The sequence below is a fragment of the Heterocephalus glaber genome, unplaced genomic scaffold (genome assembly GCF_053883595.1).
Source record: "Heterocephalus glaber isolate CG9 unplaced genomic scaffold, H.glaber_assembly_v1.0 deba00001531, whole genome shotgun sequence".
Classification (NCBI taxonomy): Eukaryota; Metazoa; Chordata; class Mammalia; order Rodentia; family Bathyergidae; genus Heterocephalus; species Heterocephalus glaber.
Window position 1 is genome coordinate 1,499,340 of NW_028258329.1, and position 18,924 is coordinate 1,518,263.

At 46.2% G+C, this 18,924-nt stretch overlaps 1 long non-coding RNA gene across 1 annotated transcript; it reads left to right on the plus strand.

The window, feature by feature from the left end:
* The first annotated feature begins 13,559 nt into the window (after window positions 1–13,559).
* Window positions 13,560–18,546, plus strand: LOC110347156 (uncharacterized). Its single transcript, XR_002391590.2, has 2 exons — window positions 13,560–14,018; window positions 18,270–18,546. It is a non-coding gene; the product is annotated as an uncharacterized LOC110347156 (long non-coding RNA).
* Window positions 18,547–18,924: the final 378 nt, after the last annotated feature.

Consider the following 18,924-nt stretch of genomic DNA (forward strand, 5'->3'; position numbering starts at 1 on the left):
ATGAATGAACAGTGATTCCTTAACTTCCTCTAATACTCAGTTTATAGTTAAACATTCCTAAGTATCCCAAAATGTCTTTTCAGGGCTGGGAGTGTAGCTCAGGAGTACTCAGGAGTGCAACGTCTGCCAAGTGTTTGTGAGGTCCTGGGTTAGATCCCCAGCACTGAAAAAGTCACTTCACTGTTGGTTTATTCTGGATCAGGGCCCACATGGGTCCACCTATTGCTTTTGATCTTTTTTTCAGGTTGTTTCTTTTATCCTACAAGAGTCCTCCATCCCCTTCCTCCAAGGCCTGGGATCTGTGGATAAAATTGGCCTCCCAAACTGCCCTCCCCCTACTTTGTCCTGAATTTAGAAGACAGCTCCTTGGAGGTCATTTGAATATTCCCTGCAGAGTGGTTCTCAGTCCAATGGCTTTCTCCTCACAGGCGGCCTCACCTTCCACAGAAACAGAGATTCGCGTGGCCCTGCACACACTGGCCATCCCTTCCTCTGAGCTCAGGCCCCTCTGTCCTCTTCCCATTGGGGCTTACCAGGTGCTAGCCCGAGGGAGCATTGTCTGAATCGGTCCTTGGATGGGTAGAGATGTGGCCTCCTGAAATATGGTTAAGAAATGGGATTGGGGAAAGCAGAAAGATGTAAAAGGCCCTGTCCGAAATCCAGAGCCAACACAACGTGCTCCTAGAATGTCACAATGAGGAGCCTTGGAGAAGAAAGAACCAGGCACTGATCAGATGCTCAAATGTAAATGCAAAACAACTCCAAAAGGCCCAGATGAAAACATCAGAGAAAGTCTGCATGACCTAGGTTTTTGGTGATAACTTTTTAGATATTACTAGGAAGCATGAAGAAAAGAATAAATAAACTGGACTTTGTTAAAATTAAAAAGTTCTGATTTGTGAATAACACTACCTACAGAATGAGAAGACAAGACACGGACTAGGAGAAGATATTTGCAAAGACACATCTGATAAAAGGCAGCTTGTCCACCCTCTGTTGCACAGAAGCGCTCCATTCACAGAAGGGGAAGAACACAGCCAGGAAAGATGCACAAGTCAAGGTATCCAGGCTTTGGCCCAGAAGGGCCCAGAAAATGCTGAAGTCCTGCTCTCTCTACACTCCCTGGCACCAAGGCTGGAGTGGAAGTTTTACTCTCAGCATGAAGAAAATGAAGTCATAGCTTCACTGCAAAACACCCTGATTTTTAAAGATCCATTTCTAACCTCTCGATGTAACGGTGATGGGGGTAGTTTGGGGTGGCTTGCGCTGGGGAAACACGCTTGCCTCCCTCCCTCGGAGGGAGGGCCCAGGAAACTCAGGTGCAATTGTTCAGTACACAGTGTCCGGCGTACATCTGCGAAGCATGTTGAAGCATCAAGTTAGTGGAAGCCGGAAACACGGTTAATAATGTCTCTCCATGTTCAGTTGCGCCTGGTGATGGCAAAAGAAACAAGGGCCCACATTCCCATTGGTTTTACCCAGCGGTTCCAAATTTTACAAAGGACACACGCATCCATCTCACTCAGCCTTCGAACCTACTTATCTGAAAATTCTTCAGCCGTCTTCACAGTTTGTCTCTGCTGTTGCCCTGGGAAACACTTGTATTACAGAATTTAGTGGAAAACGCAACTCTCTAACTGGCTTGTATGTGGGGAGATGACTATTGGAGACATCTGTAATCTGAGAATACTCAGTTTCTTCCTCAGGGAGAGAATCTGGGTCATTAAAAAATATGATTATTAATGTAAGAACAATGGCACGGAGATCCTGCCATCTCGTAGCAGCACTGGAACGTCTTTAGCCACAGAAGATTCGTAGGAAGGAAAGTTAATTGACAACCTAAGATGAAAACTCATTTGGAACACAATTAATTTCAGGACTCTTGAAAAGTAATGCTTTTACATTACAGCAAATGGTTGCCACTAATTACTATCCGAGGAATACTTGTAATTGGCTGCATGTTCTTTATTTAATATAGTTTCTGTGATTGCTTGGACTCTTACTTATGGGGAAAGTTCAGTTTTGGATTTAAAATAATTATTAAGAAAAGAAGAGAAGGACACAACTTTGTGGGGAAGCAGTGGGAGAGCAGACACAGGCCAGGCAGTTTCCCGCACGCACCTGCCCTCGGGCCGGAACACACCTGCCTCGGTCTACACTGACTGCAGCACCTCCACTGATGACAGCCCTGCTCAGGGAGCCCCAGGCCCACTCCCGTCCCCTGACCTGAACAACGGCATAACCAAGAGGTAATAGAAATCACACTTCTTATACATCAGGTTACATACTGTTTATTATTATTATTATTATTATTATTATTACTATTACTATTGCACTAATTTCTGAACTGTCTTAGGAAGAAACTCTTTATTCCTGTGTGAAAAAATGAAGAAACTGAAGCACAGGGAGGTTAGGTAACGTGGTCAAGGTTATGTAGCGTAAGTATTAAAGCCCGAAATCAAAGCAGAGATTCAACCCTGAGAGACTTCACAGCCTCTCCACCCAGGCTCCAGCGTGCTATTCTGCCCTCTGTCCCTGAGCAAAGGCCGGGCCCAGCCAACGCCCGCTCCCTGGGATGTGCTTCTGGCCCAGCACAGGCTGACACGGGGACCGGGGCTGGCACACGTTCTTCCTCCTCAGCCCCACACAGAGGGTGCCGGGCCGCAGGCCACCTTCAGGCGCTGAGACAGCCAACCAAATGCCAAAGCAAAAGTATGTGAAGGCAAAACAAATCTGGAAACAACCTCCACTGCCGACTTTGGCCTCTAGAAAAGCAAAAACGCTTGAGGAAAAGTCTACCCCTCATCTAGTGTCAGCACTGACAGTTTTCAGTGGAAGAGCCCTGATACCACACAGCAAGGGCATCCCGTGCTGAAGTCCACGTGAGCCGGAAGCCCTGGCAGTGGCCTCTTCCTGGTGCCACCTTGTGCCCCTGCCCTGTGTCTCACTTCAGCTGACTGAGATCTACTCCATGGCCTTAACCCTAAAAGCAGGCTGTGTGAACTGACTATAAATGGCCCAGTCTTCCCTCCACTCACACTGTCGCTGGAGCAGGAGGGTCTGCTCCCTGTCCCTGTGCCCAGCCTGGGGACGACTTAGCCAGCAGCAGGTAGTGGAAGGGGTGATGTGCAGCCCTCAAGCCTATGTCTCTGGAGGTATTGAGTCCTCCACTCATCTCTCCATCAGCAGGAAAACTCCCCCAGCTGGGCCAGTGGAGGAAGAAACTCAGCCCCCGGGGGCCTGTGATCCCCGGGGACCAACAGCCAGCCGGCTCCTGAGTGGGGCGCCCCTGGCTGCCATGGCCTTTGGACTCCAGCCCCCAGGTCTCCAGTCTCCTCAGCTTCCTACGCAGACCCGCACCAGCCACTCCAGGGAGCTTCTAGGCCTTCACTGGTGGCCTGGTGCCGCATCCTCAGTCCGCTGGTCCTGGGATTCCTTCTTCTTGGATCCAGCCACTCCTGGGTCCTCCAGCTGTCCAGCATGCAGAAGACTGCTGGGGACTCCCATCTCTGATGCTGCAAGCCACCTAATAAATCCCCTGGCACAATTCAGACATGCGTGTATTTCTATTCATTCTGTTCGCTAGAGAACACCAATACTCCTGTCTTTGCACATTTATAAAATTTTGAGCTTTAAGAGTTTCTCAAATCTATACAACCCTAAAAATTATAGCTGGTGTGGTGGTGCACAACTGTAATTCCAGCACTCAGGAGAGGCAGGAGGATTGGGGGAGTTCAAGGCCAGCCTGGGATACACAGTAAATTCAAGGGCACCCGAACTATAAAGTGAGACCCTGTCTCAAAAAACCAAAAGCAAAGCAAAACAAAACACAATTATAAGTAAGCCTAACTTTTTGTTTGTTTGTTTGTTTTGTTGTGCTTTTTTGAGACAGGGTCTCACTATGTACTTTAGGCTAGCCTTAAACTCACTAGGTAGCCCAGGCTGGCCTCTAACACACAGTGATGCTCCTGCCTCAGCTTCTGAAGTGCTGGGATTACAGGTGTGCACCACCATGCCTGGCTACAAGCCTAACATTGTATCAAAGATTTAAGAGTAACTCTACAATATAAACCAAAGTTTGGAAACTTAAATCATTTAGTATTCAATATTCTTAAAAACTCTCAAATCCTAATAAACCTGATCTGTCTTAATTGAAATAAAAATCTGTAATTGAACCATTTCTTCTTTTTACCCCTCAGCCCATTTGCCCTTTTCTTTCTTTCTTTCTTTCTTTCTTTCTTTCTTTCTTTCTTTCTTTCTTTCTTTCTTTCTTTCTTTCGTTCTTTCTTTCTTTTTCTTTCTTTTCTTTATTTCCTTCTTTTTTTCTTCCTTTCTTCCTTCCTTCCTTCCTTCCTTTCTCTTTTTTACCTCTGTCTTTGAGAGAATAAATTGGTCCACCAGGTATTGGTTTAGAGGTAAAAAAGCAATAGACAGACTTTTTGCTTCCTTGGTAGACTGTGCTTAGGAGGTGTTTCCCTGGTTCTTGGTTTGAAATCAAGGATTAGTACTTCTCAATGCCATGAACCAATGCGATCAGTGCTGAGTTTCATCACTTTGGTTCTTTCTGCTAGAGCTTTTTAAAAATCAAAACGAGACCGAGCCTCTCTTCTAGATATCCCTGAGCAGGGAAAGCTAATAACGGACTCATTTTTGTGCATGGAAAGCAGAAGAATCTGAGTAAAGGCTACAAAATGCTCAGTGGCTAACTGGGGCAGGCAAGTCTGACCACCGCCCACAGGGAGCTCTGTCTGAAGACTTTCCAAAGAAGGGTAATTCTGCTGAACACAGTGTCCCATGACCCCCACTGCCACACACCCTGGGCCTGGCATGGCCATTGTCTCTGTCAGTACAGGGATCTGGAAAAGTTCGTTCTCAGTAGATTCAACTTTGAACTCTTCATCTTGCTCGTAAAAAGAAATCAGGCTACAGATGTGCTAATGAACTAGTTTCAGGTGGTTTCAAATGTGCTGTCTGGGGAAGGTCATAGGAGGATTTCAGCAGTTCTATTTTTAGGGCCTGACAAGAATTCAGGGATACAAGAGAGTGAGAAGCAATTAAAAGCAAATGTGTTGTTCAGGGCATTTGCAACTCTGGAGGAAAAGGTGTTTGAGATGAGGTTAATCCTCAGTTCCCTTCCCCTGGCTGGTTTGATACCAACCTGTCCTTTTCTGTGAAGCCACCCTACCCCCTACCAGCTCCATTCACAGCCCCTGCCAGGAACTTTGAGGATCTATGTGCTGCCCCTGGGGTCACACTGCTATCACTGCAGGAATCTTTATCACCTGTGAGCTCCATACAACAGCTGGAACATTAAAAGAGCCAAAAGAAAAACACAATAAAAAAATAATAAAGCAGGTGTTGAGGGCAGGCAGACAGGAAGGAGGTTTTCCCTGTGTTAGCTGCTCGGCAGGAATTTTTGGGGGCAATCACCCACGGTTGTGGGGAAACAGACTGCTGCCCCTTTAAATAACTTACCACCCCTTCAAGTTGTTCTTTTGCTTCAGATAAGGTTCTCAACAGAAAAGCACAAGGAACCAACCCAAATGGTTCCATCACTCTGAGCTACTCTTCAAGGTGACTCATTACAGAGTTAAATTCCATCCACCAGGAAGAAGTGTTCCCATCCACCATCTTTGAATATGCTCAGAAATGCTCCCACCTCTGCCTGTGATGACCAGTCTTTCTCATGTGAGCAGCCATCAGTTTCCCCAGGAAAAAGCCCTGTTTTCATTGCTTGGGGAGATACTGCTGTAGGAGTTATCCCAGTGCTTTCTTTACTTATCTGAGTAACAAACCTCTTCACTCCACTATCACATGGTTGTACTTACTGGCTTTGCACTCACCAAGGAGTGAAACCACTCTGCTTGATTGCACCTCCAAATCAAAAGCTCCTCAAGGTTGGTTCTGGTTTTCGGGGTTCTCCAGAGGCACGCAATCAGTGGGATGATGGATAGATGAGTAGATGGATGGACAGACTTACTATAAGATGCTATCTGTGTGACTGTGTGGGCCGAAAAGCCCCATGGTTTGCCATGTACGAGCTGGTGGTATAATCCGGAGTCTGAAGGCCTGAAAACTAGGCAGCCAACAGTGTCAGTTCCAGCAGAGGTCAGGAGATGAGGAGAGACATCCCAGCCTAGCAACCTGGGAATAAGAAAGGGATGGATTCCTCCTGCTCCTCTCTTGTCCTCTAGTCGAGCCCTGCAGATTGGACGACACCTACCTACACCATCTAGGAGCCCACAATACACCCTTAATGTCACCAGGGAGCACCCCATAGTCACACCCAGGAAAGGGCTTCCTCATCCTGTGGCCATCGAGTTGACACAAAATTACCCATCAGAGTAGTGTCTGCTCCCTCATGTTTTTAAACTCCATATAATGTAGCGGACACTCCAAACACACAGACTGAACTCATGGGTGCCTTGGTTCTGCTGTGAAATCCGTGAGATGGTGTTTCCAAAGCCTTCTGCATGTGCAAACAAGGAGTTGCCCTCCAACAGAGGCTCGGGAAGTGCCTGCTGGATCAGTAAGCATAATGGGGGGAGAGGGACGGGGGTCCCCAGCTTCAGGGGCTGTGGGGTTGCAGGCAAGGCTGAGAGAGAGAGAGGGAGGGAGAGAGAGAGAGATCACCACCACACAGCTCAGGCAGGAGAGCTGGATGAAGACCTACCTTCCCCTCCAGACAATCGCAATGAATTGCAGCCACCCCTGGAATTCTGAGGTGACCTTTTTGACCCCTGAGGACTCCTCGCACATGCGTGCACACACGTGTACTGCAAATGTTTGTGGCAGGACCAACGGTGGCTACACGTTTCCCCACTTGAGTGTGTCTCCCACATACTAGGTGGTTACATCTCCCTCCCCTCTTTGAAGAGGAGGGAAAGGTAGCGGAAGCAGATAGGGGAGCCTATTTTCCTAAGAACCTCAGCTTTGGGCTCGAGGAGCAGCTCAGGGCAAAATGCTTGCCGTCCAAGCATGAGGATACTCAGAACTGCAAAAAATGAAAGAAAAAAAAGCCCAGCTTTTATGCAGTGGAGTCCTGTGATGCACATCAAAGGGCTCACCACCTTGGAGCCTGAAAATCCTCCATGAAAGCAAGGAGCCACAGGCTCACCTGCACACAGCCCACCGGAGCCCTGGGATCCCCTCCGCTCTCCTACTCAGCAGGTCTCAGACTCAGGGCTCTCACATGCTACCAGAAACACGAGGGATTAATCGGCGTGGAAGTAAACACTCACAGAAGCACAGGGTGAGAGGGTGAGTGAGTGCCATCAATGTCCCTGCCCCAGTTTTGAGTTTCTGTCTTACTACAGTTTTGCAAAGTGCTGCTACTGCTACCGCTACCGGAAAAACTGGGTGTACCAGGTGTCTCTGGTTTGTTTCTTAAGACTGTATTTGAACTACAATCATCTCAATAAAAATTTCAATTAAAAAATGCAAACTCCCTACGTGTAGCACAGCTCGGCTCCTCGCTGAGGACCCATCCACTCTAACAAAAGTCAGCAGTCACGGTAACGTTCCATCCTGCTTGGCCTTTCAAACCAGTGAGCACACAATGTTCCACTCTTGAAATACTATGTCTGGCAGGAGGTATAAACAACATCACAGGCCGCCAGCTAAAGAAGAAAAACCAGAATTACTCTGGGTGCTATCGGATGCTAATTGTGGTTTGTGCGCTCAGGATCCTCAGATCTGCCCTGCTGCCTTCTGAATCCTCACCATCAATTTCAGGCCTGTGCGGGGAAACTGCTTTCATTCGCATCCTAAATTTCACAGCACAAGCAAAAAGGGAGCTGTGCTTTTGTGTAAACTCTCGGCATTCACAAAAGGCTTCTCGCAGACACCAAGCTCCCGTTTTCCTTTCTGATGTGCATCGGTAACTGTGGCCCAACATTAAGTGGGCGATTTCCACCTTCACACAGTGAATGGCAGGGCTGGCAAAGTCACACATTTGGCCCACTTCAGCTTTGGGCCTTTCCTAGTAAGTGATGTTCAGTCAAAGTCAGATATCTGGAGATGCGAACCATTCCCGTTTACATCTGAGGAAGGGATGTTGACCCTGGACTCCGGTCTGGCCAGAGGAGCAGAGGGGCTGCAGGGCAGTGGGAAGTCTCTCAGCTCCTGCTTCCTGCATCTCACTTCTGGCTTCCAGCATCTTAAAGGACAGGGTAGCATTTACTCTACAACTGCACTAATCTAAAGCGGTTACACATCCGCCGTGATTAAAACACTCATAAGAAAGTTTTTGTCCAAGAGAAAGGGGGGCAAATAGGGTCACAAGACACAGGAAAGCAGGGAGGGGAGGGGAGACAGAGGAATGGCACAGGGACGACTTCAGGGATGCCCATCGCAGCCAGCCGAGCCTCTGATCCCAGCTCGGCTCATGTCTGACCCAGCTCTGCCCACACCAGCTGCTGAAGGAAGTGAATCTGCAGGGACAGCCAGCAGCCAGCAGCCCTGCCTCAGGGGCCTCAGCAAAACCTTCCTGTGAGGGCCAGGGATTTAGCTCAGTGGTTCTGCCGCCTGCGTTGGTCCTGAGTTCAATCCCCAGTACCAAAAAAACACAAACCTCCCTGTGAGATCTGATTGAAGCAAAATAAGCACTAGTGTATGAAACACACACATGGGTATATAGTGTCCAAGACACTTCTGTGGACATTAAATATATAATTTCCCCTTGGGGATTTGTATAACTTGGCAATACGTATTAGTTGAAACAGTTTAAAATAGCTCATTTATTTCAAAAGAAAATATCCATTTTCTGACCATTTTATGTGGATGAGTGAGCTCCCTCCTGGCCATGGGCTTCTCCCTGCCCCTAACTCTTCCCTTAATCAGGCTGAGGCTGCTCCCTAAGGGGGAGAAGAGTGCTGATGAGAGCCTGTGCTCTGGGAAGCGTCCCAGTAAGAGGGGAGTGGGGGGCAGTCGTGCTGTGAATAGCCGCACCTCATTCCTGGCGCTTTGCCCCGTACAGGAGAGCCAGACGAGAGCTCAGGGCACCACCGACCATTAGCGCTCAGTGGGCTCCCCAGAAAATCCCTCTGCCTTACTGACCTTCCTCCATAAAATGCAACCTGCCGTTTACTTTTTTTCTGGCCCTGTAGTTAAAGGGAAGCACAGCCCAACTCCATTCCTCCCCTGGCCAGATTACCCAATGTGGAGAGTCATGGCCTTGCACAAGACACCAAGTCGAACAGAGGAAGCCGAGTCGGGGGTGAGTGTGTCCGATCAAAGTCTCACACTAAAACACTGGGCTCCTAAGTCACCCGGTATCCAGTGGCTTTCGTGAGCATCCACTACCACTGACCAAATGATTTGTTGTTTTTAATTAAATCCAGTGGTAGTTATTGCCACTTTTGCACTAATCTCGAAGACTGCAGTGTTTTCTGAAGATGATGAATCTTGCTTCAATAAAGCAATGTGCAAAATTCTTTTTTTATTAAATATAAATTAGGAGGAGAGTTAAAATAAATCATCACTGAAAAGAGTGAGCAAATGTTATCAGCCTAATACATCTATGCCTGTGCACTAAGGAAAACTGGCTGCTTCCAACTGCTGGTGGCACGGGGACTGGAGAGGTCCGACTGCTGGAAGCATGGGGGGTAACTCAGGAGCAGAACGCTGAGAAACGCAGAGTATTTCTCCTCTCTTTTCTTCCTGATTTCAAGGCAGTGCTTTTACTTCTTGCTCTGACCTCACTGAGAGCCCTTCTGAGCTCCCCCAGTTACTATCACAGATGATCAAACATTTCTGAGAAAGGCGACCATGTGGAGCAAAACAAACAAAAATGACCCCAGAAGTCTCGAGCGTGATTTTAAGCGTGGTGTGCGACGATGCTCTTCCTTCCACTCTATCCTAACTTCAGGTTAAAAATGTATTTCCTTCCTGAAAATGGGGAGGGAAAAGCACAAGGTGGAATGCTTTTAATAAACAGGTGCCTTGGTGAACTACGTGGGCTTTCTGCCCATTAGTGACTGCAAGGAGTAGAGCCCGTATCTCTCGTCTTCCAAGCCAGTCTCCTTTCTGTTATAGAAATGAACTCTGCCACAGGAGGTTTATGTAACCAACCTGAAAATGAACCCAGGAGGCCCAAGCCCCTCCGCCCTTTCATAGCCAGAGTACATTTGTGAGTGGGAAGAGGAAGCCTGCAGGGGTTGGCACAGTGGACTAGGAAGAGCAGCAGAGGAGAAGGAGCCTGACTCGGGACCCCTGGGAGAGTCCCGTGCAGGGGAGCCAAGGAATGTTCACCTTCTGGGCTTCACTGAAGGAAAAGGTTGGGTCACAAGATCTCGAAGTGATATCTCAACTACATTGTACACCAGGAATAAAGTTACTGTCACAGCATGCTATGCATCCCAGTTGCTGGGACTTCATTTCACTCAAATGAAATCTCAAACACAGAGGTTTAAATTCCACAGCCCTGAACTGAAAGTGCTCCAAACAATAAACATTGTGGGTGTTTTTTTCAGTTATCTGATGTTTCCTATTTGTCTTGTTTTGTGTACTCATTGGGTTTTTCATTTCGTTTTTGTTTTGTCCTACTAGCATCTTTATCTCTTCATACAGGATAGTAACTGTGCCTATTGTGTCTAATTAAATAATTAACTATCGGCTAGAGAAACACGGCCCCAGGTGAAGAGAAGGCCATTTGCCCTTGACAAAGTAAGCTCATCAGACTTGCACCCCACAGCAAACAATTACAGAAAATAGACAAAATAAATAAAGAGATGTGTCCAGGCATCGAAAAGCAGACAGCACAGGGCTGTGACCCTTAGCAGAGAAATGCACAGGGTCGTGCAGGACTTTCTGCAGACTGAGGGAGGAGGACTAAGCCCAAACAGAAAGCTAGGGGACAAGGTTGTGTTGTGTGTTTGTTTGCAGCACTTGCAGACTGGAGACTGAACTTGGGCCTTTGCACTGAGTTACATCCCCAGACTTTTATTTATTTTTATTTTTTAGTCAGGGCCTCACTGATTTGCTAAGTTGCCCAGGCTTCAGGATTTCAAACTTGAAATCCTCCTGCTTTGGCCTCCCTGGAATTACAGGCATGCACCACCACACCTCGTCCAAAAACTGAGTTGTCTGACGCTTAAAATGATGGGATCTGCAGAATAGGAAGTAGAGGAAGACAGAGGTTCTCAGAGAGAAAGGTCTATGTCTACAGTTTTTGGTCAAGTAGTAGCTGTTTTAGCATGTAATGAAACTGTGGAGCTGATGTAACAAGAACATTCGATGGGGGGGTTGTAAACTGAATGGAGGTTTCAAACCCACTGAAGTCCCAGAACGTTTACTAACACAGTAGCTGAGGTGGTGCAGTGTTACTATAGCCCCATAGTTTTGTCCCCTAGAAGCCAGTTAGTGATGCTCAGAGTTATTTTTTGGTTGTCATAACTATGAGGATGCCACCCATACCTAGCGGGGAGAGGTTAGGAATGCTGGTGAACATCCACAGTATACTTCCCCTGAGCACAGAATCGTCCAGGCTGACATTCAACAACGCCATTGAGAAATCCTACAGTGGTCTTGCTCCTGTAAGCCGACTAACAGTGGTTCTCTAGACTGACCCTTGTAAAGCTCAGCTCAAAACCTCAAGAATGCTCAGCTGCTGCTCCACTGTCAGAAAATATTCCAAACTTCTCGCAGGAATCAGCACAACTCAGAATCACAGCAACAGAGTAGATGGGATGGCCAGCATACACTCAGAGCTTATTAGACAGGCAAAGGGGCAGGAAAATAAAATGCAAAACTGGGAAGGGCGAAAAGTGGTCAATATGAACAGTCTCATAGATAATAGATGTTGAAATTAGCATATAAAAATGTTTACAGAGGACATAAACCATGTTCAGGAATTTAGAGGAAAAGACAGAAAGAATGAATAAACAAATGAGACATCTCAGCAGAGAAGGAAAAACTGAAAGCTGGGAATTTATAGAACAGAAATCTGAAATTAGAAAAATACAGTGTTGGGCTGGGGCTGTAGCTCAGTGGAAGAACACTTACTCAGCATGGGAAGACCCTGCTTCAAGCCCTGGCACCAAAAAACAGAGAAAAATGAAAGGAAGAAAAATACAATGTTTGAAATGAAAATTACATAGGCTTAAAAGCAGATTAGGCACTGCCGAAGAAATTACTAGAGAAATTGAAGATAAGTGAATAGGAACTAAGTGAACTAAAGCACATAGAGCACAACAATTTTTAAAAGTCCAACATTTATATAATTGGAATCCCAAAAGATACGAAGAAGGTACAGAAAGGGTTCACAGGATATTTGAAGGAGTAATAGTCAAATATTTTTTCCAAATTTGATTAAATTTTTCAATTACCAGATCCAAAAATCCTAAAAAAAAACTAAGCAAATTAAACACAAAGAAGTTACATAACAGTCAAAGCTAAAAAGTCATGAAAAGTTTTTTAAAAAAAGACTTTTACCTACAGAGGAAAAACAATAATAAGAATTATGACTATCATTTCTCTAAAAACAATATGATCCAGAAGACAATAAAAGGAGTTTTTTTAAGTATTGAAAGAAAAAATATCAACTTAAGACTTTAATTTTGATTTTTTGAGACAGGGTCTCACTATGTAGTTCACATTGGCTTTGAACTCACTATGCACCCCAGGCTGGCCTGGAACTCACAGCAATCCTCCTGCCTCAGCCTCCCAAGTGCTGGGATTACAGGTGTGTGCCACCATACCTCGCAATTTAAGATTTTTATTACAAAAAATATTCTCTAAAATTGAAGGAAAATATCCCCTCCCCTTTTTTAAGCACTAGGGCTCAAAACCAGGGCCTTGTACATGCTAGGCAAGAAAGTGCTTTATCACTGAGCCACATGCCTGATGTGAAAGGTCTTTTTTTGTTTTTTGAGACCAGGTATCTCTATGTACCCAAGACTGGCCTTGAACTGGCATACCAATCCTCCTGCCTCCACCTCCTGAGGGCTGAGAGTACTACAGGCCTGCCACCATACCCGGCTGAAAGGCATTTTTAAACAAACAAAAGTGGGACAAAGTTGTCACCAACGGACCTCCACTTCAGTAGTTGCGGAAAAAGTTATTTGGGCTGAAGGGAAATGGCCCGAGATTAGTTGTACAGGAGAGGCGAGGTGGGGTGAAGCCATCTTCACTGCTCATTGAGAAGATTTTCCTATTCCTGGCGCCTAGCTGGACTCCGCTCCCGTGGACATGAAGACTGGGTGACCACCGTGTCGGGGCGCCTGCGTCACCCAGGCCGAGTCACCAACTAGGGCGGCCTTCTCGGGTGCAAAATGACAGTGCACGGAGCTCACACCAGGGAAAGCCCTCGGCCTCGCAAGCCCTGCACCCTTCCTCAGCCCCAGCTGCCAGACTCCCAGTGCTCAGCAGTGCCCTTCGCTCTCCTGTTCCGCTGCTTTTCAGACACTGGCACGGGCTCCTGGGAATGCCCTCCCTCCCCACACCCACCCCTGCCAAGCTCGGTACCTTCCTGTGGGTTCTGCTCAGTTCCGCGTTTCTCAGGGCCGCGTCCTTGGGGCTGTGCTCCACTCCCACAGGCCGAAGCGCCAGTGTCTGTGATAATGGCCTTGACGCCTCTCCCTCAGAACAAGAGTGCACGGGGCAGGGTCGTCTTCTTTATTCTCTCTCACTATGCTACCTCAGAACTTAGCAGAATGTCTGACCTGAATAATTACAGAATGGACGATTAGTAAATACTGACAAAAAATTGGGGAGCAGCCGAGCACCGTCTTTGGAGCATGGGGCATTTGAGGCGTGGAACCAGCTCAGAAAGGATCCCCAGAGAGGTGGCTCGGGCTGCCTCCAGCGGGCCCACAACAATAATTCCAGGGCCAGAGAGCTCGAAGGTGGAATAAGGAACTCTGAGGGAATTCTGAGCAAAAACTGCACCTTTGAATTGAAAGAATACCCTCACGTATTTTAAATCCGACTTAACCAGGAAAGCGGGGAAAGGAGACAGCTTCATACCTTGCCAAAACATGCTGAAGCAACTGGGGAGTCAGTGACACCAGGCCACCGAGGTACAAATTTCTTTTTTCATTATCCTTTAGGGGAAATTTTGCAGGGATAAAATTTGAAGTTAGGATGAGAAAGTTATTTCCATCCAGCTGCACCAACTTCTTCATCGCTGAACTAAACCAAGCAAAGCAGACCTCCTGTTGTGCCCCAGAGCAAGGCGTGTGAGCTACTCTGTCTGCAGGGCGCTAGGTGAGGCCAGAAAGCGTTTTTCCCTTTTGTTTTTGGTTTTGGTTTTTTTTGATACCAGGGATTGAACTCGGGACCTTGTGCTTGTGAGGCAGGCACCGGAACCACTGAGCTAAATCCCCAGGCCCATTTTCCTCTTTTGAAGGTCAACATGTACCTTTTTTTCTCTACATGTGCGGAGAGCCTTCTATAACATTTGCTAGCAGCAACACCTACATGTAAAACATTTTCTTAATAAGCAGACTCCTGCCATTTGTTGTTCAGGAGGGCTTTCTTCACTTCTCATTTCAGAAGTTTTGTGCATCTCAAAATAAAAAATGATCACATGCATTTATAATGACTGACATCTCCATTCTGTAATTATATACTAAGGTACAAAAAGCAGGATACTTCTGTCTTAAAGAGCACTATTTGGCATATTTTTGTCATACTGCCTTTCATTTTTTTGAAGAGCTCTTACTTTAGAGTTTGGAATAAATAAGTCTTTGTTAAGATCATCTTTTATTCTCTCCAATGGTTACAAAGTATCCCACGCTTCTAGGCTCGTGGCTCACCAGTGGTGCTGCTGCTGCAGATGACAGGAGCGGCCCAGGGCCTCATCCGGGTCCACAGGACACACTGCTGGGAGCTCTGAGGATGCCTTTCTGTCACCACATGATGCACACAGACACATGAACGCACACCCCCATGCATGTGCACACATAAATATGTGTGTGTGCACTATGGTGCATGCACATTGGCATGTCATGCACAACACACATCTATGCTCTCGTGCACATGCACACACAGGGCCTAAACAGAGGTCTTAGGAGAGACGCTAGAGTTTCCTTGATGCCTTGATGTGAATGAATTTGGTTTGGTTTGTGAGTGTGTGTGGACCCACATTGTGTGTGTGCACACGGGTGTGTGTTTTGTGTGGTACTAAAGACTGAACCTGGGGCCTCATGTATGCTCAGCAAGCCCTCTACCCTGAGCTACATCCCCACTCCTTTTTAATTTTAGTTTGAGACAAAGTAGCTTGTGGTCCTCTTGTGTCCGCCTTCAGAACTGCACCAGCAGCAGCCTGCCTCAGATGAGTTCTTTAAGAAAGATAGGATGTAATCCTGCACAGAATAGTCCCGGTATGTTTTACCTAAAGTAACATACTTGGGGGGCAGAGATTTAGCTCAGTGGCTCTGTCGCCTGCCTTGCAAGAGCAAGGTCCCGAGTTCGAACCCTGGTACCAAAAAAAAAGTAATAAAGTAACACACTGGGTAAATTCACTCTAAAGGTCTTTTCAACTTGGTGCTTTTGTCTAGATCTGATATCGAAATATCAATCAAAGGTGGGAGCTGAAATGGAGGACACCCATTTGCGACCCTGAGATGCACTTATGTTAAAAACTATTGCCTGCTTATCTGGAATTCACATTGACTGGGGCGTCTTGTGTTTTGGTTACTAACCTTGGCAGTGCTGTGGTAAATGTTCTTAATGGCAAGAAACTCCTAACGTGAGCAGCGTCCAACCACACGGACCCTGGCCCTTCTTGCTCCCGAGTCTTCACCAACCTGACCGCAGCGGGTCCACCATGTGCTCTGTGTCCTATGTGCTTCCCAAGCCACACTCGGCCATGGGTGGCTGAACCTCTCAGGGCAGAGTCACCCAGCAGGAGCCCGTACCCATGTCCTCCACTCTTTCTCTTCACTCTTTTCCTTCCCAGTGAAAAATGCCACAGCAAACCTCCAGGCCAAACCGAGACACTATTCCCTCTATTCCACAGGCTTACTTTTCCCACATCTTTTTAAATTAGTGCATACTGATTACCCAGGTTAATGGGTTTCGGTTTGGAGGATTTGTATGTGCACATAACATACTTCGATCATCTCCACCCCCTCCATCACCCACATTCTTACTCAATTCGCTCACCTTACAGTGGGAGACATGGCTATTGCCAGAGTGTACAACTGAAGAAACCAGGCCCATGTCATTAATACACACTATGCTTTCAAGGCCTCTGAGCAGAACACAAAAAGACATGACCCTTGTACAAGGGAACTGTGTTATCTAACAGGAGAGGGTGACAGCCATATGTTAACACATTTATAAAAACACACGTACCTGACTAAATGCTACTGTAGAAAGCAGTTGAACTCATGAGCAGTGAGCCAAACAGAAATACTGCATGCCCTCATTCAGTGTTATCTGAGATGCCCAAATGAATACCATTACTACAAAACAAATGGAAGCAATGACAAGTGGGAATTTGATTTCTTCAATAAGGTGTCCTCCTGTCTGTATTTCCCCTCTGCTCTGTTGAGAACCACTAGTAAACAATATTATTTTTCCTTTTTTTCACACACGTATGCATGACTGCAGAGTTGGAGTTTGGCATTTGCCCTGCTGAATCCTGAATTTAAGGAATAACCCTAAAATTGATAGTCTTTATTTCACTGTTGTTATATGCCCTCACCAGTAATGTCTTGAAACATGTGGGCATCACGGGCTGTTCGGCTTTGACTTCAAATCCGACTGCCCTGAGTTAGGCACCCTGGTTTTCCCTTTGCAAACTCTAACTCTGGTGGGGAGGAAACTCTATGTCAAGGTGTATTGGTCAGCTTTTCCATCGGTGGGACAAAGTATGCAACACCCACAACTCAGAGAAAGGGAGTTTTATTTTGGCTCACAATTTCAGAGGTTTCAGTCCACGTGTAGCGGGCTTCAAGGCAGAAACCTCATGGCAGAAGAGCGTATCAGACAGAGCAAAGCCAGAGGAAGAGGCCAGGGACCATACATAGACCCCAAGGTTGAGCCCCTCTGACCTATCCAGAGGTATCCCGTGTGCTTTGCTAAACCCTCAGGTGACTCCCAAGCAAACAAGTTGGCAACGGAGATTAACCATCATATCCCACCCTTCTCTCCTGACACCCAAACATATCTCCTTCAACTGTACTCTATGTCCAAAGAAAGATAACCACAAGTTCATAATTCTATGTAACATGACACAATAATCCTGCATACCACTGAAAGTGAAATAATCCCTTCCCCAAACTCTCAATGCTTGCAACATGACTCAAGAGTCCAAATCTAAAATCTCTTCTGGAACTCTAGGTAAACTCTTATCTGTGAGTCCGTGTGACAATCTAAAAGCAAGTTATATCATCCCAAGGTGCACTGTGTAAATGATTCTTTCCAAGACAGAGGAACAGAGATAGAAAAGAGTGGGACCAGAGCAGGACCAAAACCCAGTAGGACAAACGTTAGGTTGCAGGTAGCTCTATCTAACATCCAGGCCACACAGTGGTGAGATGTGAATTCCAAAGGGCTTGGGTGGCTCCACCCCTACAGCCTCCTCAGTTGCAGCCCACGAGACTTCTCTCCCCTCTCTTGAGCTGGCTCTGCTCATGGCCTGCAGCTTTCCTTGGCAGACTTTCTGTGTGTCTGGTATCTCCAACTTCCTGGGGTCTCCACTGCATCTTTGGCTTCATTCACACAGCTTCATGCACTCACTCCTCAGGGACACATTGCCTGGCCTCTCAGGCCTTCCTCTGATATCCGAGTGGAAGCCTCTAAAATCGCACAATTCTTTCATGGTGGCTGCCAAGGTCTGTTGCAGCTCAAGCAGTAGCCAGGACCCCTTGGGTCATGGTTTCAGTGGCCTCTGAGTACCTGGACGTATAAGCATAATGAAAGGAATCCCAGGGAACCAATCCTTAGATGGTTGTTTCTCAAGCAGGGGATGCAGGGACATTCTTCTCTAAAACAAAATTTACAATTTTGCACTCCTGGCCTTTACTGACAATACTCCACTTGGTATTCTGGTCTTCTGAGATCCAGTTAATATCATTCCTCAAGCTCTGCTTATAGCAATCTAGGGCTTCTCTAGCGCACATCTTCAAACCATTCTAAGCTCTACCTGCAAACCAGTTCCAAACTAGTTTATTCTGAACCACATTATCAGTTATAGTCACAGCAATGACCCCACTTCTCTAGTACCAATTTAATGTCTTGAATGTGGGCCTCATTGGGTATATGGCCTAGACTTGAAATCCAGCCGCCCTGAGTTAAACATCTGGTTTTTCCCTTTGCAGATCTGGGAAGCTGATGGAAAGTATGCTCTATGTCAAGGCCAGCAGGAAACCCTGGGAGGACTATCCCTTGGAGAAACCCTGGGAGAAGATGGGGCAAGAGTCTGAAGTGCATTTAAAGTCTCATCTTGTTCAGTATATGGAGATCACAGAGCTGATTTTTAAATTTTCTCCAGTAAAAGCTTTATTGAGATGTAATTCAGATTTAATTCTGCTATAAAACCAAATTAAATTCATGAAAAATAGTATTTCTAAGTAAAATAATGACAAACTCTTTTAATCTTCATTTCTCCAGAGTCATTTCCTTTACAATCACTTAGTTTTTACTGGAAAAAAATTGATCCAAAAAAACTTATTTCACTATCAGCAAATTAGGATTAATTACAAATAATACAAGTTTCACCTGGTTGTTTTAGCTAATTAATATTAACACTTGTTTGATTTAAAATTAAAATTATTGGACTGAGGAAGTAGCTTAGTAGCACTTGCCTAGCATGCCTGAGGTGCTGGCATGATAAAACCTCAAAAAAATTAAAATAAGTAAAATTAAAATTATTATAAAATTCAGCTAGATATGATGGCACATGCCTATAATCCTGGAATTCTGGGAGACTGAGGCAGGAGTATCACACGTTCCAAGTCAAGCCTGGGCAACTTA